General features: G+C 47.9%; 1 pseudogene; it reads right to left on the bottom strand.

Annotated features, from left to right (window-relative positions):
• Positions 1 to 2,210: 2,210 nt before the first annotated feature.
• On the bottom strand, positions 2,211 to 25,240 carry LOC137219868 (serpin A9-like; annotated as a pseudogene).
• Positions 25,241 to 25,427: the final 187 nt, after the last annotated feature.

Here is a 25,427-nt window from a genome sequence, read left to right as displayed (position 1 = left end):
CTGGACGTGGACAGTCTGCAAGGCATTGTCCTGAGGGCTTTCTGGTTGACTCACATGACCACCCAGTGATGCAGGAGCCCTGGGTTTCCGACCGTGACTGGGAGCTGGAACTGGAGGCTTTTGAAATCCTTTTTCCTGAGCTTCGTTGTCCCTTTTGTCCCCGTGCTGTGTAGCCGTCCCGCACAGGGGTGGAGCTGGGGCAGGGGGGTGGTCACGGATGCCACATCCCCAGGCCCAGCTTCTGCCTGCCTCAGCACATGGGTGGCCGCCGTTCCCCAGGGAGCCATGGTACCACTTGAGGTGACTGTGCTGCACTCGGGGGGCTTTCTTAGTGCTTGTGCCCAGGTGGATGCTTTGAGTCACATCAGTAGCTCCAGATCCTTGTCCTAAAATTTCGTGAAGGGCCGTATTGAACATCACTTACGGTATCTCCCCCTCCTCCACGTCGGACTGTAAACCCCACGAGGCAGGAATAGTTCCTTGCTGTAGCCTCAGCCTCAGTGCCGTGTCTGGTCCACAGGATGTACTCAACTCACCTCAATGCCTGCATGTGGGTCCACTGGGCTGGTGACTGGGGGGTGGAGAAGAAACACTCACCTAGAAAAGCCAGATGTTCCAATGTCCTGAGTGACCATATTTCTATGATGTCCTTACACAGACATGAGGGAGGTAGCAACTGTTTTTATTTACATTCTAGGGATAGTTAGTTAACAGCTGAGGAATCCCATTAGCAGTAGACACTGCGGGGGAGTTCGCTTTCAAAGGCGGTGGCTGCCGTGCTCTGGCTAACTAGCATCCACGCTAGGTGGATCTGGAAGGTTGGATCAATTAGAACTTAGATCTCAGTTCCCTCACCAGGGCTCAAACCCACGCCCCTGCAGTGGAAGCGTGGAGTCTTAACCACTGGACCGCCAGGTTTCAGTCCCCGTTTCTTTCTGTGTAAAGAACTTGGAAAAGACAACGTGAGCCCCCCTAGCACATCTGAGGTGGTGTGGGACACTGGTGCCCTCAGAATCTGAAAAGGAAGGAGCCAGTACAGCCTGTCTGCAGAGGGTTTGGGGATGGGGGAGGGGGGAGGATGATGGAGCAGTCTCTGCCTGACACCTGTGGCCCTTGCACCCTCTGCAACGCTGGTCCTGAGGAATCAGAGTAAGGCAGCCGGGCCGTCGTCACTACCAACCAGCAGGGAAGAGGACGAACGCAAGGGCTGTGTGTACGTGTGTGTGACAGCGTCAGAGCCAGGAAGGCAGCAGCCCTGATGATGGAAAACCATTGCACAGACTCAGAGAGGTCTTCACAGCCCATACCTTAACCCTTCATTTTCTGGTTTGAGAAACTCAACTGGTTTAATGCCCTCTCCCCACACACCCAGACTCCTTTCCTTAGCCGATAACACCCTATGTGGTCTGACCGCCCCTTACCTCTCTGACCTTGGTTCTGCCATTCCAGCCACAAGGGCATCCTGCTGTCCCCCCAACACACCTGCTCACCCCGGACTCAGCCTTTGTGCTCACAGAAATGCCCCTCACCATCTCGTTTCCTTCAAATCATCCTATTCCGTACCTTCACAGCGCTGATCGTAACCTGCAACAGTCATGTTTATTTACAGGTTTGGTTTTACAGTTGTGGTGGTTGCCATCTGTTGCCCCTATGGAGGCCCAATTGGCCAGGGACTCGTTTGTCTGGTTGACTCCTAGCACATAGTAGGTGCTCAATGTTTTTGTTGAATGAATGGATGAATGAATTCATGCAGCCCCTGAAATGTCACATATTAACAACCCAGCCACTGCCAGTCAGCACGATAGACTCTCTTCAGGTGAAGACCCTGGAGGCGTGTGGGAACACGGCTGCTGACTGGATTCACACTTGGGGTTTATTGAATTTCTTATTGTAATTCTGCAATAAAGGTGACTGACCTATATGTCACCCTTCCCAGGGGCTCCGAGGACTGGAAATACACCAACCCAGAACTGTTCCATGAAGCTAGTCACCTGGGAGAATTTGTGGAAAAGAAACTGGAGGTTAATGGGCTCTGGCTTGTGACTGGGAGCTCTGCTGCCTCTGATGACTGAGTTGAAGGCGGCTCTGCCAGGGTCAGGTGGAACCTGAGAGCAGAAGGCGGCACGCCTCCACATCCGGGGCGTCAGGCAGCGCGGAGGATCGTTTTCTGTGCATGTCAGTGTGTCTGCAGATGACAGGGCTTTTTCCACCTAGAACTCAGTGGGGTTCCCAAATTTCCCGAGGAAGAACGTGGTCTGTGTGGCTTTGTTTATAATCAGCGGCATGAAGGACCTATTGAAACAGATGGTGGAGTAAGAAGGGACGTGGACTGGACTCTGAGTTTGGTGACGGTGGCTGCTGCAGCCTGGGTCCCCTCCTCTCTGACGTCCAGCACAGCCTCGTGAGCCACCTGCCGAGGGAAAAAGAAACATCAGCAGTTCACATGCAGACACCTTTATTTACTGAGTTTTGGTGTTCTGCCTAGGAACAGGGACACCCCCTCGGGAGGCTCCAAGGTGATACCTGGCATTAGGTTTGCTCAACTAACTACAGCTGTTGTGGTCACTGGTCAGCTGGCCCTTAAGCACGGAGTTAAATGAGTCCCAGTTCTGCCACGTACTGTTGCAAAACTTATTTGGGTGCTGTGTGCTTCAATTTTCATTTCTGTTAAACGATGATCGTACCTGCATGCCTCCCACAAGTTTATCCAGTGAGTTAAAGATCTTACAAAGCAAGTGCTCATGAACTTGCTAGCGCTTGTAATTGCTACCATTGTTGCACAGGAGATCTAGGTTAGGGATTCCTAAATGCTGGATCCCTGCTTGGTCTTCTAGGGAAGAAATTAATGTACTCCCAAACTGCAGGGGGCTGGAGAATTCCCAACAATTACAACCATTGTTTTTCTTTTTGTTTTTTAAAATTTGAACTTTAATCGCTGTTTTTCATATGTGCAGAAAAGCATCTCATGGGAAAGGTTCATTATGTCATCGTATTCCAGTGAGACCTGTCTGCATTCTTTCCCTGAACACTGGTGACAGAGATCCCTTTCTGTGGCCCAGGACCACTTCTGACCATTATAATCTGTCATAAAAATAAATGTTTAGGTTGGGGATCAGAAACTCATATGTGGACAGAGGCTGGGCAGATAACCCCCATGAGATGATGAGATGTCTTGTAAGAGCAAGGGGCACATGGGGAACCTGGAGGGCTCGCTTGGGCTGACTGTTTGGGCTCACTGTTGCCATGTGGGAATTGGGCTTGGCACATAGTAAATGCTCAATAAAGAGAATCAGAATCTAAAGTTTTAGGTCCAGTATGTTACATTTTAGAAGTCAGCTCCCTTTCCTCCTTTCCTCCCTCCTTCCCTCCTTTTCTTTCCTTCCTTCCTTCCTCTCTCCCTCTCTTTTTTTTCATTTTCTTCCTCCCTTTCTTCTTCTCCTTCTTCCTTTCTTCTGACTGCAGACCAAACACAACACATCTACAGGGTACTCACGGCCTATGAGCAGCTACATTATGACCTCGGTGTGAGCACCTAGGCTTTAGGGAGGTGAGGTCAAACGCCAGGGGACAGCTACTCATCTGCAGTGGGTTTGGGGCAGCAGAGCTGCCTGCCGAGTAGAGGTCTGATTCTCAGAGCACTGTAGTTGGACCTTAGGAACATTTATTTGAAGAGGGATAAAAGATGCCTGTGTATCAGTGGTATGACGGCCATAAAGCCACAGGCCTGGCAGCCGTGAGATGCAGCCCTCCTGTTACACAGAAGTCACTTTGCCTCCTGGGGCCTCTGGTTGCTAATCAATGAGATGAGGTTGCTCCACAGGCCAGTCTCTACAGGCCCTTCCGACTCACGCTTTCATGCAAATGTGCTAATCAACCAACTCACTTTGGAAACTTGAAGGAAGTCTTTCTTTGTGATTCCAGAAAAATCAGCATCTTTGTCAAGGGCATCCCAGATGCCCATCTTGGGGAGGATATTTCCAGGTTATAGGAGGAGGAAATGGAAAATTTTGGAATGAACACCTCTAAGCACCTGTGGAAAAGAAGAAAGAACAAGATGTGATCACGAGCCCGTGGTGACCATTCCAGGTGACATTTCAGGAGCCTCCGCTCTTCCTCCAGGCACCGGTTGCTGCTAGAGGGATCAGTACATCCCAGACCACCAACCCAGCTTGCTCTGGAAGTAAGCCTCCTGGATGAGCAAGTCCAGCTTTGGAGATATACGAGATGAAAAATGGGCCCCTTAATGAAGTAGGGGGCAGAGCTGAGAAGGGGGACAAGCAAAGGTGACTATAGCAGAGGCCCAGGGGAGGCACTGGGCAGCGATGGAAGTGTGTCTACTATCCCTGGCCCAGAATGTGCCTCTCACCACCCTTCCTGAGACAAACCCTGCTAATCCCTGAGAGCAGCAAAGTTCAGTAGAACTTTCTGCAAAGTTAGAAATATTCTCTACCTGTGCTGTTCAATATGGTAGTCATTAGCCAGCCCCATGTGGCTATTAAGCAACTTAAACACGGATAGTGCCAAGAAGTAAATTTAAAATTGTACTTAGTTTTAAGTAATTTAAATTTAGGTTATAACGTGTGGCTGGTGGCTCCTATATCGAACAGCATAGGCCTAGAGTTTGGTACACTTCTCTCTTTCTCTGCGATGGTTTTTTCTGAACCAAGAATGAATAGCTCACGTTTACTGAGCATTTATTATGTGCCAGGCATTGTCCCAGACACATTCATCAACCTTATCTCCATGTTAAAGATGGTAAATCTTAGTTTTAGTGCTTTTCCCAAGGCCATGTACTTAGTCACAGAAGAGAAAGTACAGAAGTGTTGGATGAACATCTAAATTCCTCATTGGGGGACTTCTTGGGACATCTAGCACAATGGACAGCTCTCTCGCCCCTGTTACCGTCTCCTGCGCTGGCTTGGCCATCTCCATCTTCTCTCTGCTCTGTCCGCTGCTCTTTAGAGAGCCCTCCCCCACCCCAGTCTCCGTGCTGCCTCCTCTTTCTCCATCCACCCCCGGTTGCAGTCTAGGAAAGAAGGAAGCTGAAGCATCCTACAGTGTCGCTTGATCCCCCTTTGCCTTTGTCATCAGAATGCCCTTCCCAAGCCCCTGTGTCCTTTCCATACCTGTGGCTCAAATGTGTCACCTCACTGAGGCCTTCCCTCAATCCCAGCTCTGATCTCTCTTTGCTCAGAAGCGCCTCAGGACTCTGCCCACCCACTGACCTTTGTCTTTCTTGAATTACAGTTATCCCTAAAACTGTCTCTTCTCTCCTCCTAGACTATGAGCATCTGGGAATGATGCTAACGATGCCAGGAAAATATTGCTACGAGACTGTGCATTAGACCTTGACATGCCTTGTTATCTTATGATTAACATCCTTTTGATACCCTCCATAATAAACACAGAACTACTAAGAATATTACGACTGAGTAACATTTATTGGACACTTACCATCCCTTAGACGTTCTCCTAAGCACTTTAAAAATAGCAACTTATTCTATCCTTTCAACAACCTGTGAGTTTGATAATATTATTATCCTCACTTTATAGGTGAATAGCAAGTTTTGTGTGTGTGTGTTTATGCAATAATTCTACAGAATTCAATATTGAATTGGCTGATAGAGTGAGCTCTGCTGACACAGAATAGCTACCGTGACGTAATACTTTTGCAGTGATCTATTAGCTACATGACCTGGGGCGATCCACTTCTCCTTTTGGAGCCTCTATTTCTTTATCTGTGAATGGGGGTGGTAACACTTCTCATCTGTCAGGTATTCGTGAAGTTCAAGGGAGAACATGTCTGCGGCCCCAAGCTCACTGTCCAGCATGTAGTTGGTGCTCAATCTGCAGGAGTGATTATGCAACAGCTGTTATCGTGACATTTTCCTCATCCTTGGGTGTGCACCATCACCTGCCTCAGGCCACAGCAAATTGGCATACATACCCACCTCTTCTGGAGTGAGCGGCTCCACTTCAGTGTCCTGGCTGACAAGGCGTGTTCCAGCTGCCTCATCTTGCCCTTGCCAGGGAGGACAAAGAAGGCCACAGTGTCTCTGCTGTAGTCCATCTGCAGCACAGAGTAGTTCAGCTCTGGATCCACCCCAAAACCAACTTGTTCCGCCTGGTGCATCATTGGAACATGTACATTGGTCCTCTTGCCCACCAGGAATGGGAAGCTTTGACTTGTGTATGCAGGGTTAAAGCGCTTCTCCTACTTGGCCAGCACAAAGAGAGAAGAGACGTCTTTATGTCAAAGTACAATTAGTGAGGTGAAGACAGCGAGAATGGTGAAGTAAGGATCTCTGAAAACTCTTTCCTCCATAAAAACAAAGAGAAAACTGCAACAATGGTCAGAATTAACTTTTTTAGAACTCTGGAAATTAACCAAATGCTTTCAGAAAATCAGGGAACAATTTGTTAAAGAAAAACAACAAAATCTTGGTAAGAACAGTGAGCTTTGTGGTACTTTAACTTGCCCTAGCTCCATTCTCCACTTCTCAGCTCTTTTGTAGCCTGAAAATATAATGGTCTGAATTTGCAGTGAGATATAGCAGCCTGGCAGTCACTGAAGGGAAAACATAGGGCTGGAACCCTAGAGCAAAGTGAGAGGACTGACTAGCCAACTTCAGTACTTACTACAAAGCTACAGTAATCAAGACAGTGTGTTATTGATAAAAGGACAGACAAATGGATCAATGGAACAGAATAGGGAGCCCCCAACTTGACCCACATAAATACAGTCAACTGAACTTTGACAAAGGAGCAAAGGTAATACAATGGAGCAAAAAGTCTTTTCAACAAATGGTGCTGGAAGAACAGACATCGATATGCAAAAAAAAAAAAAAAAATCTAGACATAGACACAGACCTTATACCCTTCATAAAAATTAACTTGAATCGTAGACCCAAATTTAAAATACGAAACTATAAAACACCCAGAAGATAATATAGAAGAAAACCTAGATGATCTCAGGTATGGCAATAACTTTTTAGATACAGCACCAAAAGCATTATACATGAAAGAAATAACTGATGAACTTCATTAAAATTAAAAACTTCTGCTCTGTGAAACACAATGAATGAGAAGACAAGCCAGGTTGGGAGAAAATATTTGCAAAAGACACATCTGATAAAGGACTGTTATCCAAAATATACAAAAAACTCCTAAAACTTAACAACAGGAAAACAAACAACTGGATTAAAAAAATGGGCCAAAGGACCTGACAGGTACTGCAGCAGAGAAGATATACAGATGGCAAACAAACATATGAAAAGATGCTTCACATCATATGTCATCATGGAATTGCAAATTAAAACAACAGTGAGATACCATTACACACCTGTTCAAATGGCCAAAATCTGGAACACAGACAACTCCAAATGCTAGCTAGGATGTGGGGCTATGAACTCTAACACATTGCTGGTAGAAATGTAAAATGGTACAGCCACTTGGGGAGACAGTTTGGTAGATTCTTTCAAAAACAAATATACTCTTGCCATATGATCCCACAACCATGTTATTTTATATTTATTCAAAGGAATAAAAAATTATGTCCACACAAAAACCTGCACCTGTATTTTTATAGCATTTATTCATAACTGCCAAAACTTGGAAACAACAAAGTTCTCCTTTAGTAGGTGAATGGATGAAAAAACTATGGTACAAGCAGGCAATGGAATATTATTCAGAGATAAAAATAACTGAGCTATCAAGCCATGACAAGACAAATAGGAAGCTTAAATGCATATTACTAAGTGAAAGAAGCCAATCTGAAAAGGCTACGTACAGTATGATTCCAACAGTATGATATTCTGGAAAAGCCAAAACTTTGGAGACAGTAAAAAGATCAGCGGTGGGAGGCAGAGCACAGAGGTTTCTAGGGCAGTGAAAACATTGTATGATACCATGATAATGGATACATATTATTATACATTTGTTCAAAAATATAGAACGTAAAACCCTAAGAGTGAAAATAAACTACGGACTTTGGGTGATTATGATGTGTAGGTTCATCAAATGTAACAAACATACTTCTCTGGTGGGAGATGTTTGTAATGGAGGGGGTTCTGCATGTTGGGGGGTAGATGGGAAATCTGCACTTTCCCTCAGTGTTTCTGTGAAACTAAAACTGCTCTTAAAAAATAAAGTCAACTTAAAAAGGCAATCAGGGCCTCCCTGGTGGTATAGTGGTTAAGAATCCGCCTGCCAAGGCAGGGGACACGTGTTCCAGCCCTGGTCCGGGAAGATCCCGCATGCCGCGGAGCAACTAAGCCTGTGCGCCACAGCTACCGAGCCTGCACTCTGGAGCCCGTGAGCCACAACTACTGAACTGGTGAGCTACAGCTATGGAGCCTGCATGCTTAGAGCCCGTGCTCCACAATAAGAGAAGCCACTGCAATGAGAAGCCCGCACACTGCAATGAAGAGTAGCACCTGCTCGCCGCAACTAGAGGAAGCCTGTGCGCAGCAATGAAGAACCAACGCAGCTCCCCCCCTCAAAAAAAAGAAAGAAATCAATAGAAATTTTCCTGAGGAAGTTCAGGCAAAGACTTTAAATCAGCTATTTTAAACATGTTCATACAACTAAAAGAAATGTTTAAATAACTAAAGGAAAGTATGAGAATGACGTCTCACCCAATAAAGAGCATGAATAATAAGATAGAAATTATTTTTGAAAAGAAACAAATAGAAATCCTGGAGTTGAAAAGCACAGTAACTGAAATAAAAAATTCTCTAGAGGACTTCCCTGGTGGTCCAGTGGCTAAGACTCCACGCTCCCAATGCAGGGGACCCGGGTTCAATCCCTGGTCAGGCAACTAGGTCCCGCATGCCGCAGCTAAAGATCCCACGTGCCGCAACTAAGACCCAGTGCAGCCAAATAAATAAATAAATAAATATTAAAAAAAAATTCTCTAGAGAAGCTCAATGGCAGCTTAGACTAGGCAGAAGGGAAAAAAAAACCCAAAACTGGTGAACCAGAAGATACAGCAATTGAGATTATATAGTCAGAGGAACAGAGAGAAAAAAGAATGAAGACAAATGAATAGAGCCTCAGAGACCTGTGACAGTCTGTAACGCATACCAATATAGACATAATGGGATCCCAAAAAAAGAAGAGAGAAAGAAGGGAGAAAGATTATGGGAAGGAATAATGTCCAAAAACTTCTGAAATTTGATGAAAAACATTCATGTACAACATTCAAAAATCTCAACAATATCTGAATAGTATAAACTTAGAGATCCAGAGCCTAGACACATCATAATCAAACTGTCAAAAGCAAAGGCTAAAGAAAGAATCTTGAAAACAGCAAGAGAAAAGTGATTCATCATGTACAAGATATCCTCGGTAAGATTCACAGCTGATTTCTCATCAGAAACCAGAGAGGCTAGAAGGTAGTTGGATTGCACATTCAAAGCACCAAAAGAAAAAAAACCCTGTCAACCAGGGGAATTCTACATTGGGCAAAACTACCCTTCAAAAGTTAAGGAGAGATCAGGACATTTTCCAATAATAAACAAAAACAGAGGTTTTGTCACTAGCACACCTGCCTTATAAGAATACTAAGATTCCTGCTCCCTCCGCGGGCCTCATCCAGCAAGACTGGCGCCGGGAGGATTTTAGACTGAGTGACCCGACAGCAGTTGGAAACTCCAGCAGTTTTGGAGTAAGTCAGTGTTGGGCTTGTATCAACTCTGACGTTCACGATGGGCGAGTTCTTTTTTTTTTTTTTTTGCGGTACGCGGGCCTCTCACTGTTGTGGCCTCTCCCGTTGCGGAGCACAGGCTCCGGACGCGCAGGCCCAGTGGCCATGGCTCACGGGCCCAGCCGCTCCTTGGCATGTGGGATCCTCCCAGACCGGGGCACGAACCCGTGTCCCCTGCATCGGCAGGAGGACTCTTAACCACTGCGCCACCAGGGAAGCCCCACGATGGGCAAGTTTTTAACCTCTCTGGACTTCAGTTTTCTTTCTCCGCTCTGTGACATAGGGGTAATTACCTGCACCCTGTAGAGTTGTTCAGAGGATGGAGAGCAATAGGGCGCTTGCCTATGTCAGGCCAGCCCCCACGTGATAGCCACGCTCCCAACAGCCTCTTTGTTGAAACTAAATTTATGTAAATTGGATAACACTTTATTATACCAAATATGACTAAAATTAGAGGAAAGTATACGAGGAATCTTTTTGCTGAATGAGTAATTCCTTTAGGAAACTGCAAATTTCTCTCCATTTCCATTTATTTGATTCACCCATCTTTTGTTTTGTAGCTTTGTGTCTGTTTGACTAGAGTTGAGTTTTCTCTCTAAGCGGGGCTCACATAGACCCACCCACCTACTGGACTCTTTATCCACACATTCCAAGCTGAGCCCCTAAGCCATCCCACCCTGGGCCCAGGGGGCATGGATCAAAGCCGCTTCTCCTTCATGGCTCTGGTGCTTTTCCATTCTTCACTTGGGAGCGGGGTGGAGAGACGGGCTTGTGGCTGGATATTTGCGACTGTGAGCGGGGAGAGGCTGTAGGCCGGGCCCAGAGGGACGGGAGTTGCTGCCAGGTTCAGGGATGAGGCGCCAGGGAGCACGGGGCCATCCTACCAGGGGCCAGAGTCCCATCCTGGAGAGGGCTTGGTGGGGTGGGGCACCTGCTAACACCCTGTGCCTCCCGGGAGCCCACATCCCCGTCAGCAGACACGGCCTTGCTGGAGGACTTCAGACTCCGTGCCCCCCATCCTGCTGAGTGGGGATCTGGGCTGAGCAGGGGGCACCCTCTGAACTAGTAGCCTCTCATGGGTGTTGGCTGCTAGGAGTCCCGGCCCCCTCAATGGCGCTGGCCTCCACGTGACCTTAGGCAAGTTGCTGCTTCTCTCTGGGCCTCAGGGAGGAGGCCTCAAAGGGCTCCTTACTCGACAGCCTGGGCTCCACGTCCACAGGCCTCAAGAGGCAGGTCTTTATGCTCTTGGGGGAAAAGCATGAGGAAAATATCTTATTCTGTCGGCTCTTCAAATCCAACCTCCTGAGACTTCCCTGGCAGTCCAGTGGTTAAGACTTGGCGCTTCCACTGCAGGGGGCGTGGGTTCGATCCCTGGTCGGGGAACTAAGATCCCACATGCCTCACAGTGCAACCAAAAAAAAAAAAAAAAAAAAAATCCAACCTCTTTCCCCGTTGTCTTCTCTCCTCCCAAACTCCTGTCCACCCGAGGCCACTCCTTCTCTCCCCCAGCCCCATGAAGACCCTCGCCCCTCTCTCCGTGGTGACAACTGTTGCCTGGAGGTATGTGTGCGTCCTGCTGGGGGCTCTGCCTGACGGAGTGACAGGGACACTCCGTCCTCTCTGTGCTCGCCCCGTCTGGGGTCCTCCTTCCCAGACCCCACTGCCTTCATCTCACCCTCCACAGGCTCACACCCCCTCAATCCCTGACAGTCTTCCAGCCCCAGTCACTAACCACACTGCAGACAGCCTGCGCTTCCCCCAGATGCAAATCTCGGGGGTCACCCACCTGCTCAGATCCCTCCATGGCTCCCCACCAACCTGGGGAGGGATGCCCAACTCCTAGCATTCAAGGTCTTTCTCCATTGGGCCCCAACTTACCTGCCCCCCAGCTTTATCCTGGAGCACACAGCTGGTCCTGTTTCCTGGACAGCTGGTCCCATTTCCCTTAGTCCACCCACCCTCTCCTGTCTTCATTTGCCTCCTTATCTAGCTTGGCTGTCAAAGAGCTTCATTTCATTCCCAAACCCTATGCTCCCCGGGGCCGCTGTGTCTGTGACACTCACTTCTGGTGAGTCCCCACACCTGGAATGAGCCACCTCTCTGCTCTTTCTCTGCCAGTGCTGTGGGGAAGGAGGCTCAGTAAGGCGGGCTGGTCCACTGTGAATTCCCAACCAGCCACCTCTATTTGCCTGGCAACAGAGCTCTCACCAATGCACTCGCGCACAGACTTTGGGGAATCTCTCAACCTTTTCCTTTTCCTTGAGATGGGCTCCTCACCCTGCCACAAACACATGTACCCACGCATGCGTGCACACACATACACACACCAGACAACCTTGCCTCCTACCTCACATTAAAGAGAGACCCTCAGAAAAGGAACTGCCTCCCCTCCCCCATCAGACATACCCCTGCTTTCCCCAGCACTCCTCCCCTCCCCCATTATTTCTAAGGTCCACCTCCCTCCCCAAACTCTAGAAACCTTCCTTTATCTCCATCGCAGGACCCTTATATCTCTCTCTTCTGTGTTTAAACACTACTCAACTGGATCCTTGCCACTGGCTTTTAAAAATAATTAATTAATTATCTTTTATTGAAGTACAGTTAGTTTACAACTAAACTTGAGTTAGTTTCAGGCGTACAGCAAAGTGATTCAGTTATACATACATATATATCTATTCTTTTTCATATTCTTTTCCCTTACAGGTTATTACAAGATATTGAGTATAGTTCCTGTGCTATACAGTAGGTCCTTGCTGGTTAGCTATTTTATGTATGGTAGTGTGTCTATGTTAATCCCAAACTCTTGGTTTATCCATCCCCCTTTCCCCTTCGGTACCCATAAGTTTGTTTTTATTTATTTATAAATACGTTCAAGTCTTGTCCATTCAGACAAACCACCACCACTACCACCAACACATTACCTTCTAGCTATTGCTCTATCTCCGTCCTCTCCATCACGGCCCAAATCTGAAAGAGCTGTGTATTCATGGTCTTACCTTCCACTCACCCCCTGGCCCACTCTAGCCTGGCTTCTGGGTCCACAGAACCAGGACCAGGCCATGAACATATCTAAGTTCTCATCTTACCTGACTTCCCAGGAGCCTCGGACACTGGAGACCACACTCAGCCCTAAGCATTCCCTCCCCTTGGCTCTGGGACACCGCGTCCTCCTAGATTTATCGTATCTCTCTGCTCCTCCCCCTTGTCTCCTCTGCTGGTTCCTCTTCTCCCAGTCCTCACGTGTTGGGAGGCTGCCAGCATCTGTACTTGGCTGTGTTGCCCTCTTCATTTTAATCTCTCCGTTCTCTCCAGCTGACCTCATCACGCCCACGGTTTCATTACTAAGAGACGCAAATCATTCATTACTTTCAAGCTCCAGCCCAGACCTTTCTTCTGAACTTCATGTATTTGACCACCTACTTGATATCTCCTTCTGATGTTGCAAAAGAACCTTAAGCTCAATGTGACCCAAATGGACTGAGACTCTTTCCCAAGCACCATCTCCCAACCAAAGTTACAACCGAAACTTCCTTTCAACATCTCCTTCCACGGCACCACCACTCACCTAGTTATTCAAACCTAGGACTCATCCTTGCACCTCCTTCTTCCTCACTCCCCTTGTCAACATATCACTTACGTAGGTTAAATGTTCCAACAGCCTCCTATTTCCCAGAGTGGGCGCTGACATTTAATCCAACCCACAGAGCCTGTGCTCTGCTGGCCTCTCTAACTTCATCACACATCTGAAAGCCAATGCTCAGACTGCTATGTCCAGCCATTCTGCCCATTTTCATGATCCTCAGAGGTGATGCTTGTTGGACCCTACTCCTAGAATGTTACCCACACTCCCCTCACTGATCTTCCCCCTAATTAATTCATATTCATTGTTTAGATCTTAGCTCAAGGAAGATCTCTTTGACTACCCAGATAAGAAAAATTCCTCCTATGAAATGTTTCCATAGCACCATTAACCTCTTAGTGAAATACCTACAATTGTCATAATTTTGCTTTTATTTGTGTGGCTGAAAATTTAATGAATCAGGAAGTTGTCTATATTGTTCTCCCTGTACAGCACTGTGTGGTCAATAATAAGTGCTCAATAATTGAAATAAAATTAAATGAGCGATTTATCTCTGAGGGGTGGTACTGATTGGAAACGAGCAAAAGAGACTTTTTTAGGGTCTTAATTAGGATGATCATTCCACAGGTATATACATATATAAAATGTGAATTGACTTACACTTCTGGCCAAGATAAGTCTGACATTGGACTTGCAGTTAGAAAACTGGACAAAATATATGAAACAATTGAGACACAAAAAATATGAAACAATTCAGACACTGAACAACAGGCAGAGAAGGGAAACAAATGAGGTAAGTCTTATAATTGTTTCAATTTTCTGCCAATTGGCACGTTCTGTACACAGGGAGGGGAGCCCAAGAAGAACACGGTAGATTTGCTTAGAAGATGGGTATCAGAGTTTGGGAAAGCTGAAGAAGCTACAATTTGTGCAGCAAAAATGTACATTAGCTTAAATCCAAAGCTAAGTGCTCAGCTCTGCATGCACAAAGTGAAATTCCACAAAGTTGGTCAAAAACAAAAATAAACAAACAAAAAAACCCTGCTGTTGAGATGTAAGCAGAACAATTCCTAGGATTCACATAGCATGGGGAGGTATTTAGGTTATAACCAGCCAGAGTGATGAGACCTCATGGAACACCTGGGGCATTCAGTAGAGACCCTGGAAGTTTTGCATCTTGACATTAGGCTAAATTAACTTTGGTTTAAAGCTGTTCTAGGCACCCCAACAAAACCTGAAAATATGCATTGACAGAATAAAGCAGTTTTGTAGGTAATTTAGTTCACTGTCAAAACCAATGTCAACACACCATAGAGGAAGACAACAAAACCCAGATCAAAAAATTGTAATGCCACAATGTCCAGCATCCAATCAAAAATTGTTAAATATTCTAAGAAATGGGAACATGTGATCCATGTCCAGAAGAAAAAAATCAGTCAGTGGAAACAGACATAGACATGACTGAAATTATGGAATTAACAGACAAGGACTTTAAAATAGCTATTTAAATATGCTTAAACAATAAAACATTGATATAATGTGAGAAAAATCAAATGTATAAAAAAGAATCAAATTGACCTTTGGGAGATGAAAAATTCAGTAACCAAAATGAAAAATTCACTGGCTAGGCTCATAAGAAAATCTAAATTGTAGAAGAGGTCAGTAAGCTTGAAAATAGAGCAATAGGAGCTCTCCAAACTGAAGAGAGCAAACTGGGGGAAAAAAAATAACTGTGTCCCAGTGACCTGTGGGACAAAATCAAGTGGTCTAACATATGTGTAATTGGAGTCTAGGCAAAAAGTGGGTAGGGGAGGACAGAAGAAGCTTTGAAGAAAAAATGGCCAGAAATATTTGTGTAATTTACACTATATAAACTATACCTAAGTAAAATAGACTAAATAAAATAAAATGAAATGAATGCAGCCCTACCATTTCTTTCCCTATCGGTATGATCACACATGATTTTCAGTCTGTCTAGATTGCCCTCGCCACTCTCTCACCTGACAAACTCCTTTCCACCTGCCAGCTCCAGTTCCAAATCACCCACTCACCAAGTATTCCTGGATCCCATATAAAGTCTGTGCCTCCCTTTAGAAACACCTGGAGCAAACCAGAGCAATTTACATTCCTACGTGTCTGTCTTCCTGGTCAGACAGTCTGGACCTTGTGTGGCTTCCTCCGGGACAGGGACTATGATCAGGGAGTGATGGGGAGAAGAATAAAGGGAAATATAAAGACGGTGGAGGCAGTGGGAGGGCAGTGGGAGGAAAGGTGGGAGCCCCGAGGGCCAGGCTTTGCTGATTCACCCACGCCCAGGGCCTTTTGTAAAGACCTACAGTTGGCGAAACACAAGTTGGCAACCTAAAGGAGTATGGGGTTCTCCAAGCTTGGCTGTAGTCTTGTAAAAGTTTGGATTCCCAGGTCATACCTAGAACAGCAGAATCAGACTTTCCAGGGAAATATGAGAAGGTTTGGGAGTGGAGAAAGCTGGCCGCTCCCTCCCCACACAGCTTGTGCCCTGGCCCCAGAGAGAAGCTCTCCAAGATTACTTTTGGCTCTGAGCTCCTCAGCTGCTGAGGTCTTGGACTTCCTGGAAAGCAAAGGCCTGTTTCTCCCCAGATCATAAGACCAATCTGGCTGGCTCAGCAACAAAGCAGGAGCGGGCCCCCATCCATGGTCCCATCAAGATGGAATCTTTCTCCCAAGTCCATCCTCCAACATGGAGCCTCTCCTGCTGTGTCCGGGCCACTCTAGACTCTTCCTTTCTGGGCTATCGGACCTCCTGCCTGCCTCACATATCTTTATGCTTTGGTCCCATTCCTGGTTTATGAAGATCTTCATATCACTTCATATACTTCTCTCTTTATATGTATATATTTAATGTATTTTTGCTATTAACTGTGGAGCAGATCGGGTGCCTCAAGGCTGACCTTGCAATGCCATTTTAACCACAAGTGACCCTTCAGAGCCTCCCAACAAGGACCCAACATTACCCACTGTGGACCTGTGCACCTGTCTCAAGGGGAAGGGCTACCCAGAGCTCCTGGCAACCTGTTTTGCTGCAACATTGCTCATTTCTTAGCCTGCCTGGATGATCACCTGACTTTTAGGCATCTGAGTCAAGCTGAGGGTGGAGATGTGGAAGGTGGGTAGATCTAGACAGATGCCCAAGCCCTGAGGAGTTTTTTTTTTCTGACTGTTCATCTGTTTCTGGTTGGTTTTGGAAAGGAGGTCTCTATTTCAACATTATGAAACACACAGGCTTCCCGCTCCAGAAGGGATCTTTCTCCTGGGGGGCCCCTTTCCCCAGCCTATTCCAGGAATCTGTGAGTCTTTTGTTTACATCATGCCAAGAAAAACAACAGTCAAAATGTTACCTGTGCTGGAAGGACAAGCGGCTTTCATGGAAGCGCACACAGTGCACTTCCCTCCCCAGCCTGGATGCCTTTAACAGCCGTCACAGATACGGATGGATGTTTACCACGTGCAAAGTAGATTCGCACGCATTACATCATGGAAGCCCCTCAAATACCCTGTGAGACGTCTCTGACCATCCCCGCTTCACAGAGAGGAAAAACTAAGGATTGGGCCCAACTAAGTGCCTTGCCTAATGTCACAAACCAAATGCAAGACAGAGCTGGAATTCGAAGTTCAGCCTATCTGACGCCAGGGCCTCCTGCCAACCTCCAGCGCCTTGAAGCCCCTGCCGAAGTCCTTAAGGTGAAAGGCCATTAAACGCAACACAGTATCTTGGGTTGGAGCCTGGAACAGACAAAAGGATATTAGTGAAAAAAAACTGTTGAAGTCCAAATAAAGTTCAGTTGAGAGTAATGTTCCAACATTAGCTCCTTAATTGTGTCAGATGCCTCATGGTTACGTAAGATGCTAACATTGAGGAAATCGGGGCCAGGGGAAGCAGAAACTCTACTATCTTCACAACTTTTCTGTAAATCTAAAGTGATTCAAAAGTTTAACATTTATTTTAAGAAAGAAGAATGGCCAATCAGACACATAAGTCATGAACACTTTCCAACCTTGGCCTGAGACTCCAGGGCAGGGGATGGGGAAGGTGACTTCCATGAAACAACCTCAAGTGCTTTCTGCCTGTGACGTGGACCCGGGCAGGAGCACTATCCTTCCTTTACCAGCTCTCCTTCCTGATCTCCTCGAGGAGGAAGTCTCTCCTCGGCGCCAGCATGTCTCTACAGCCATCGGGTGGCTGTTAACTTTCCTTTTTAACAAAGAGAGCAGGTTTCAGGCTCAGAGGCTGCAGGAGAAAACGGTCTCGGTGGAATATAATCACCACCTTGGTTGCGTTGTATATTTTTACAATTAATTTTTATTTGTGTCAAGTCTTTATTTTTCGTTTTCTATATTTGGTTGTGATGTTAATTTTTCTGCTTAAACTTTTTTTTTTTTAAAACGTGCATCGATTTGAAGATCAATCTAGGTAAATAATGGAATGAAAGAGTTGGGGGTTCAGCCACAATCGTAAAAGTGGTTCAGGAGTGGATGAAAGTTGGGAAGTTAAGTGGAAATGGAAAGCACGTTTCACAAAGAAAAAGGGTGCCTTGGCCTCGGACTCTTATTGTCACACCTGATCACTGACGTGGTGACCCAGGAGGGTGGGAAACGCTCTCTTGGCTGGGCCTGAGCCAGAGGAAGCCGGCCACGGGACCCTAAGCTCTCGCCTGGCTTTCCCACACTGGCACCCTGTCTGGCACAGACTCAAATGCTCAAAAAATATTTGTTGACTCTATGAATGCGTGGAAGAATGAACATGCAGATAAAACTCTGGAGTCAGTTCTGTCATTTCCGATATGAGTGTCAAAGTATTGTCTGAGATAGAAGGGCCTTGGGGGACCATCCAGGGCCACCCCATCATGGCACAAATGGGAAATGGAGGCCCGGGAAGAAGAAGGTGTTTGCCCGAGCCACACAGTTTGCAGGAAAAGCAGGGCCAGGAAGGAGGGCTTCTCACCTGTGATTATCCTCACCAGCACACCAGCCTGTCACTTCCGGTGTGTGACCACACGAATGACCTCAGCCCAGGCAGACAGGAAACCAGCCTCCTGGCGCCCTGCGTGTGCTTGAAAAGCCGTCTGCTCGGAAGCCACATAAAGGCTTTCTGCATTACTGGAAGGTCAAGTTGGATCACGTCCCAGGGGCCTTCCTACCCTGGGATTGTGATGCTGGGCACTTCCGTCCTTGGCCGAGGCTAGCCTCTCTCCTCTCATCAAGTACACCCATTCGTGGGCATCTCCTGGGTCAGAAGTCTCCAGACACCGATCATACCTCAGAGACCACGGAAAGCAGCACCTCAGGGATGCCACCTTCCCAAAGAGGTCGACCTGACCACCAGCAGTCCCTCCAATCACCCTGACCTGCGCTATGCAATGTTCTTATTTAGTTATCACTCCTGTTTGTCATCTGCCTCTGTCTCCCAGCCTGGAAGCCCTGCAAGGGCAAGGAGTTGGATATGTTTTGTTTACTGATGTGTCTCAGCCCCTGGAACAGTCCCTGGCACAGAGTGGACTCTTGGCAAACCTTTGTTGGATGGATGGATGGATGGACAAATGTTCCAGAGTCCTAGCTCTGTGGCTTTCTAGCTGTGGGGATTTGGGCAAATTAAGTGATCTTCCTGAGCCTCTGTTTTCTCATCCGTAGAATGGAATGGCCACACTAACTTGATGGGTTGGGGTGTCAGGGGTTTGGGGAAAGGCCCTATGCAGTGCCGGGATCCTGAGAGGCATATAGTCAGTGTTGGTTACATCAAAGTCAAAACACATTCATCCGCTCATGAGGTCTGTCAGTCCCCAAACATGTGGCCTGGTGAGGTTTCTTAGAAGAAGTAGGAGTCAGCCTTTTCTGGATGGATGAGTAACACGTTGAAAGGAACTGGTGGGAGGGGGAGAGTATGGGGAACAAGGGGAGCATCCGGGCGGGGTGGGACGGCAGGAGCAGGGCAGGGAGGTGGCGATGCAGAGGGTGTGTTGAAGAAGCAGGCATGGCTGAGCCCCATGGCAGGCCTGCCAGGCAAAGGCGCGTGGCCTTCCCTCCCTGAGGAGAGGAGAGCTCTGGGTGGGGCTGGCTGTGTCCGGAACATGGGTGATTTCTGGGACAGTCTTTCTTTTCAGCAAACACGTACTGAGCATGTTCTCCATGTGACCTGGCTCTGGGCCCTGGGGACACAGGGACACCCAGTCTGCAGCCATCGGGACACTTAACAACGCACGAGTTTGTCTGGGTCACCCTCCAACTAAATGTCTGCTAAAGCTGTCCACAGTCCTTCATTTAAAGACCAGCATTGTCCCCGTGGCCCACGAGGCCCCAGCCTACCTCTCCAGCCTCACCGCCCACTTCCTCCTGCCTTATTTTGTTGCTCTGGCATGTTCATCTCATTTCAGTTTTTTGTCCACACCACCATCCCACCTCAGGGCCTTTGCACATACTGTTCCCTCTGCTTGGTACGGTTTCCCTCTGCTCCCCATCCCAGCTGCTTCCCCCTCTTTTTTGCCCAGATAGAATTTATTTCTGTAGTGAAGAATGAAAATATGGCTGTGAAAGTAGGAAATCATATAGAAAAATATTGAAGAGGTGCAACAGTCCTTTTTAGAATAAAGTTAGTTAAAATAAAGATGAATAAAGCACTAGATATTAAGCTTCATTTCCATTTCAAAGACCAACCAGTGTTTTACATATTATTAACTACATGAGGAAAAATACACCCATAGGCAGTTTTAATTAATAGCTATAGTTCAAAAACAGATATGCTCCCAGCATTCAGAGCTTTTCCCAATTGTCATGTTCCCAGGGCCTGATCCCCCACACTGGGTCAGACCCTCCCATTACAAACTCTCAAAGCACCCCATGACCGCCTTTCATCATGTTCACTAGAGCTCATGATCATACATTTATGTGTTGTTACTCGATTCATGGCTGTTTCTTTCACTGGATACTAACTCCATGAAGGCAGGGGCCAGGTCTGTTTGTATCAGCTTCTAGCCCAGGGATTGCTGCGCCATAAGTCATTGTTTCGTGCAGGATTTGATTGTAGCCCACATGGGGGTGGAGGGAAAATTCAGACCCAGGAGCCATCACAATGCGTGGAGGTGAGTACTTTACTGAAGGGCTTCTTGGTAGAGAAAATTCCATAAAGAGGTCATAAAGGATTGGGCATTGAAGGATGAGTAGGAGCTCATTAGGCAGGAGGTGAGCATGCCCAGTAGAGGGGACAGCACCTTTCAACAAAGGAGGGGGTGCTGAGGCTCAGAGGCTTTAAATGACATGCCCAAGTCACCCAGCTACTAAGTGGCTTACCCTCCTGTCCCATGTCCCCAGTGGCATACGTCATGGACCTGAGATGACTCATGAGGGTTCTGGTGTTCATCTGGTGTCCTCCTACCTCCATCCCCAGACTGGTGCCAGAGAAATGGTGACTGTCAGCAAAGTACTCCATGGGGGTCCTTTTGCTCCCACATCTGTGTCCTGGGTACAGGATCTCAACCTTCTTGCCCTCCCCACCCTCTCAGAGAGAGGCTGCTTACTCTGGTGCTCCCCAATCTTGACACTTAACACCCTAAACCGGCTCTATCCCTCTCCAGGCTGCCTTCCTTACCGTCTTTTGTGGGGGGTAGATCTCCAGGGCCCTGCGGGTACCCAGGACAGAGGAGAAGGTGCTTATTGAATACACGCACGTGCACACACACACACACACACACACACACGCTAACCGGGACGGGGCAGCTCTCTTACCTTGGACTGGAGCTGAGGAATGGCTAGCCGGACCCCCAGGTCTATGGGGAGCCCCTCCCTTCCTGCCCAAACCAGATGACACAGCTGTTTGCTGCCTGCGCCTAGCCACTAGGACAAAGAGAAGTCACTTCACCTCTCTGAGCCTCACTTTCCACATCTGGCCTATGAGTGTCCATCCTGACTGCCGAGGGGTAGCTGAGACCAGAACACAAAAGGCACTGTGAGCTGTGAAAGCTAGGGGTTGGCAACTGCTTCCAGCTCAGGCTCCTTAGGGTCAAGCCAGTGAGGATCCCCTCCTCCCAAAACACCTTCGGCGTTGGCTTTGGGAATTCACAGCAGGAAACAACGGAATCAAGTGCTTAAAGAAACCTCATGCTCATATTCTTAGCCCTGTGAACACTAGTGCCTCCTGGTGGCCATATGCAGACGCTGCAGGGGCATGCTTTCCAGGGGCGGTGCATGGACCCCATTCACTCTTCAGCTGAGGTTGCTGACAGGTTCAAGCCCCAGGGCTCTTCGTTTTGGGCCGAAATGGTGGCTCTGGAGTCCGACAAACCTGGCATTGAGTCCTGACTGCGGCTACTCTAGGTTGCATGTACTCTAACGCTGGACCAGCCCCACTCCTGTTTTGCTGGACTGAGTCCAGAGCTACCGTGTGGACCCTGTTGGGGAGATACCTGTGTAGCTCGCGTGCCAAACACTCAAAGCCAAGGGCTCTCAAACGGGAATTAACCTCTCTGAAGCAGTGCGCTAGTTTCCTCAGAGCCCTCGAGGGGATTATCATTTGTCCTCAATCATTGTCTATTTCTGTAGGGAAACAGGGGCACAGAGAGGGTATGGCTTTCCCAAAGACACTCTGTTTCTAAGATTAGAACCCAGGTCTCACTCATTCTGAACCCCAGGTACTCATCGTGGCTCACAGCTTCCCCATATTGTCCACCAACAGTCAGCAGACCTTGGGGGTGTTGTTTATTAAATCACAAAACCCCTCCGCCGGCCAGAGGGGGAGAAGATCACTGTCAAGTGGTTGTGGGTGGAGCATCTAATCCTGACATTTGAATGGGGAGAAAACTGATGGCCACAAGTCAGTGGTGCGACCTGTTTGGACAGTGGTTTGGGGAGCGCACGACAGTGTGAGATTAGGTGAGAAAGTCCCTGTGATCTTCAACCCCAGAACATAGTTGAGGTCTGTAGCAAGTCAGATTTCCCCCTTATCTCCCAGAAGGATTAACAATCTTTCCAAGGAAGAGCAGGTTATTCATTCCATTCTCCCTAATCATCAGCAGAAAGTGTTTGTTTATCTTGACCTTAAAAGGTGTCTCCATGGGCAGTGTCTGTGCTCCGGAGCCCGCGGCCCCCTCTGTGCCCTTCTCATCCATCTTCAGGGTAGCCTTGTGCATCGCCTGAGGGAAACAGGAGTGAAGTCAGTGCTTGCGAAGCCGCTTGGAGGTCCTGGATGGGCAAAGGCCAGCAAGAGGCCCAGAGAGGGAGAGGCCTCTGCCAGAGTCACCCAGCACAGCAGTAACTTGGCTGGTGCCAGCTGCCCCAGGGCTCCTGGCTTTTCTGCTGTCATCACTGAAGGATGCTCAACAGTAGATGCAGCATGAAGGAAAGAAATGATGCAGGGGGAGCATCAGCTACAGGGAGGGGGACAGAGCGGGGTTTGCTATGTTTCCCATGACTTACAGGGCAGCATCAATGGTAATAATGGCAGAAAGGCTATCCTGAACTTTAGCTAGATGGAAGGGAGATGGTGGCATCCCTGGCCCAAAGCCTCCAGCCCGCTTCACACTCCTTTCATCCTCCTGGTGGAACGTTAAGAAGGAGTCAGATTCCAGGGACTGATGACTCAGACCCCAGATCCACCTGAAAGGCATCAACATCTGTCACTAAGTAATTGACACTGGGAAATTGATGGGCTTCTGTGAAATACTGATACATTTCATTCCATTCTACAAAATGCTAACAATTTTACTGGCAAGCCAAGAGCTGATGTTTACATATAGAATCGCAGCTATCAGCACATCTGACTGCGGAAAAGAAAAGGGCCATTGAACTCAATAAAGGCCTATAGGAAAGGGGCAGGTGGTATGGAATGTTTATGCAAAGTCTGCAGCAGGAAAACTTTTAAAAGCAATAAAGTTCTATTAACTGTCTTTCTTCCTGTTGCAAGCTAGAAAATACAGCTGAGTGATCCACCTACTGTCAGCTCATCTTGGCAACTCAGATCCTTCCTAGATTGGCTTGAATTTAGCCCCAGCCAATCCCCAGCCACTTGGGCTCCACGCCTTCCCACTTCCTATCCTTAGGCCATGCTGCTCCCCCTACAGGTAGATCTTGCCCGCACCCTTCTCTGCTTGCTGAAATCTTCCCCTTTCTCAGTGCCCTTTAAGCCTAAAAGTAGGGTTCCCAGATAAAATACAGGATGTCCAGTTAAATTTGAATTTCAGATAAACGATGAAATTTTTAGCACAAGTATATCCCATGCAATATTCAGGATATATTTATACGAAAAAAAATCATTCATCACTTATCTGAAATTTGAATTTCACTGGTGTCCTGTGTTTTATCTGCTAAATCTGGGCACCCTACCCCGAGTGGTCCTCTCTGACTGCTGCCAATAGGCAGGTGTTCAGCCTTGCTGGAGACCATGGAGTCCTTTGCTTGCTTATCTCTACATTACGTAGAACATGTTTACGACTTAATCCTCGCAAGCCTGGGTCAGTTCTAGGCCTGATGAATGTTCCAAGCCTCCATCCATTGTTTGCTGCATTGAATCAACTTCCAAAGTAGGACCAGGAGATTGATGGTTCAGATTTTAAAGACTAGAAACACGAGGCTTGGGAGGTTATGTGATTTGCTCAGGATCAATATGGCTGGTTAGAGGCGGAGCTGGATTCAGCCCTGCCTGACTGGTGGGTGAACTCTTGGCTCGTACAGCTGCTGTGACAGTGGCTCTGGCCTGGGGCTGTATGAAGACTCCCTGTGCTGGAGGGGGCAGCGTTGGGCCAGGCAGGCTTACCTCACCCACTTTCAGGCTTCGATGACGGGAGATTCTGGTGAGATCACCGTGTTCCTCAAAGATTCTGGTGATGCCCAGGTAGGAAAGAGTCTTCTTCAGGTCGAGGTTTCCGGTGATGAACACCCGGGGCACAAACACATCTGTGACCCTAGGGAGTAGAAAGTGACACAGATGAGCAGAAGGACCCTGCCGCTTTTCCAGGCAGCTTTAGGAGAGGTGATGATGAGGCATTTGTCCTCCCAGCCCCTGAGGTCTCAGAACTCCTCTCCATCCACAGAATGAGGAGAGGCTCCTTAAACCTGGGATGGGGTTTTAAAACATCCATGCTCTCTGAACTGTGTTCCTATTTCCCATCAAAACTGCCCGTGTCCTCATCCACAGAAATGTCCTCGAGTCCCCACGTCTCAGGACGCCTTCAGCGCAACCATTGAGGGTATCCCCACTGTAGCCTCAGCCATGCCCAAGCCCTGAGCTAATCGTGACCCCAGCGATCTGGTGCTAGAAGCAGCAGAGCCCTAAGGTCGGAAGCCAGGCAGAACTGAGTTCAAATCCACTCTGCCTTCCGTGAGCTCTGTGACTCGGAGCAGATGATTTCACCTCTCTAAGCCACTTGTATGAAAATGACGATGGTAGCACCCACGGGGCCAGAAGAGGGCTAAAGCGAATGCGTGGAAGGTTCTCAGCAGCGTCAGTGTCTCCCCTTGGCCTTGAAGGAGTAGCTTCACGTCCTCCGTGGGTGGGACCTGGGTTGGCCTCCCTGCCCTGGGCCTGGGGTCAGATGTCCTGAGGCACCTGTGGACCCTGGACTCCTGTCCACCTGGTCGTGGACCCCATTTCTTCTTGCCTCTGCAAGGACCTCATTCCTGCCTTCGTTTCCTTTTTCTCCTGCACCGTCCATAAATGACATCTACTGGATCACCCTCCGGGGCAGACTGCAGGCTCTAACAACCCCCATCCTCAAATCGAAAGCAAAAACATCTCCCTTGGCGCCTAGTCACGCCTCCAGCTTCCAGCCCATGTCTTTTCTTTCTTTCAGGGCAGAAGCTGTCTCTACCATCTCCACGTTCTCCCATTATTGCCTCAACCCGTTTCTCCAGAGTTGCCGCTGACCTTGCCTTGCTAGAGCCAGCAGCCAGATCTCGGAGAGCGGCCCTAGACAGTCAATGCTTTGTTCCATTTCGAAGCGCTCCCACCCAAGTCCATGCCCTCTGCTCTCCCCGTCCTTTACTGCCACTCGTCTCGTCCTCCGCGGCTCCGCCTCCTTGCCTGTCTCATCACCATGGTGCTCCCAGGCTCCCCACTGCTCCTTTTCGCTTGTATATCTTTTCTTCCTCCTGAGGGATCTCATTCTGTGTCGTGGATTT

Source organism: Pseudorca crassidens, chromosome 1, assembly GCF_039906515.1.
Source record: "Pseudorca crassidens isolate mPseCra1 chromosome 1, mPseCra1.hap1, whole genome shotgun sequence".
NCBI lineage: Eukaryota > Metazoa > Chordata > Mammalia > Artiodactyla > Delphinidae > Pseudorca > Pseudorca crassidens.
The sequence above is the reverse complement of the archived record's forward strand: the minus strand, read 5'-3'. Positions and strand labels throughout refer to the sequence as shown.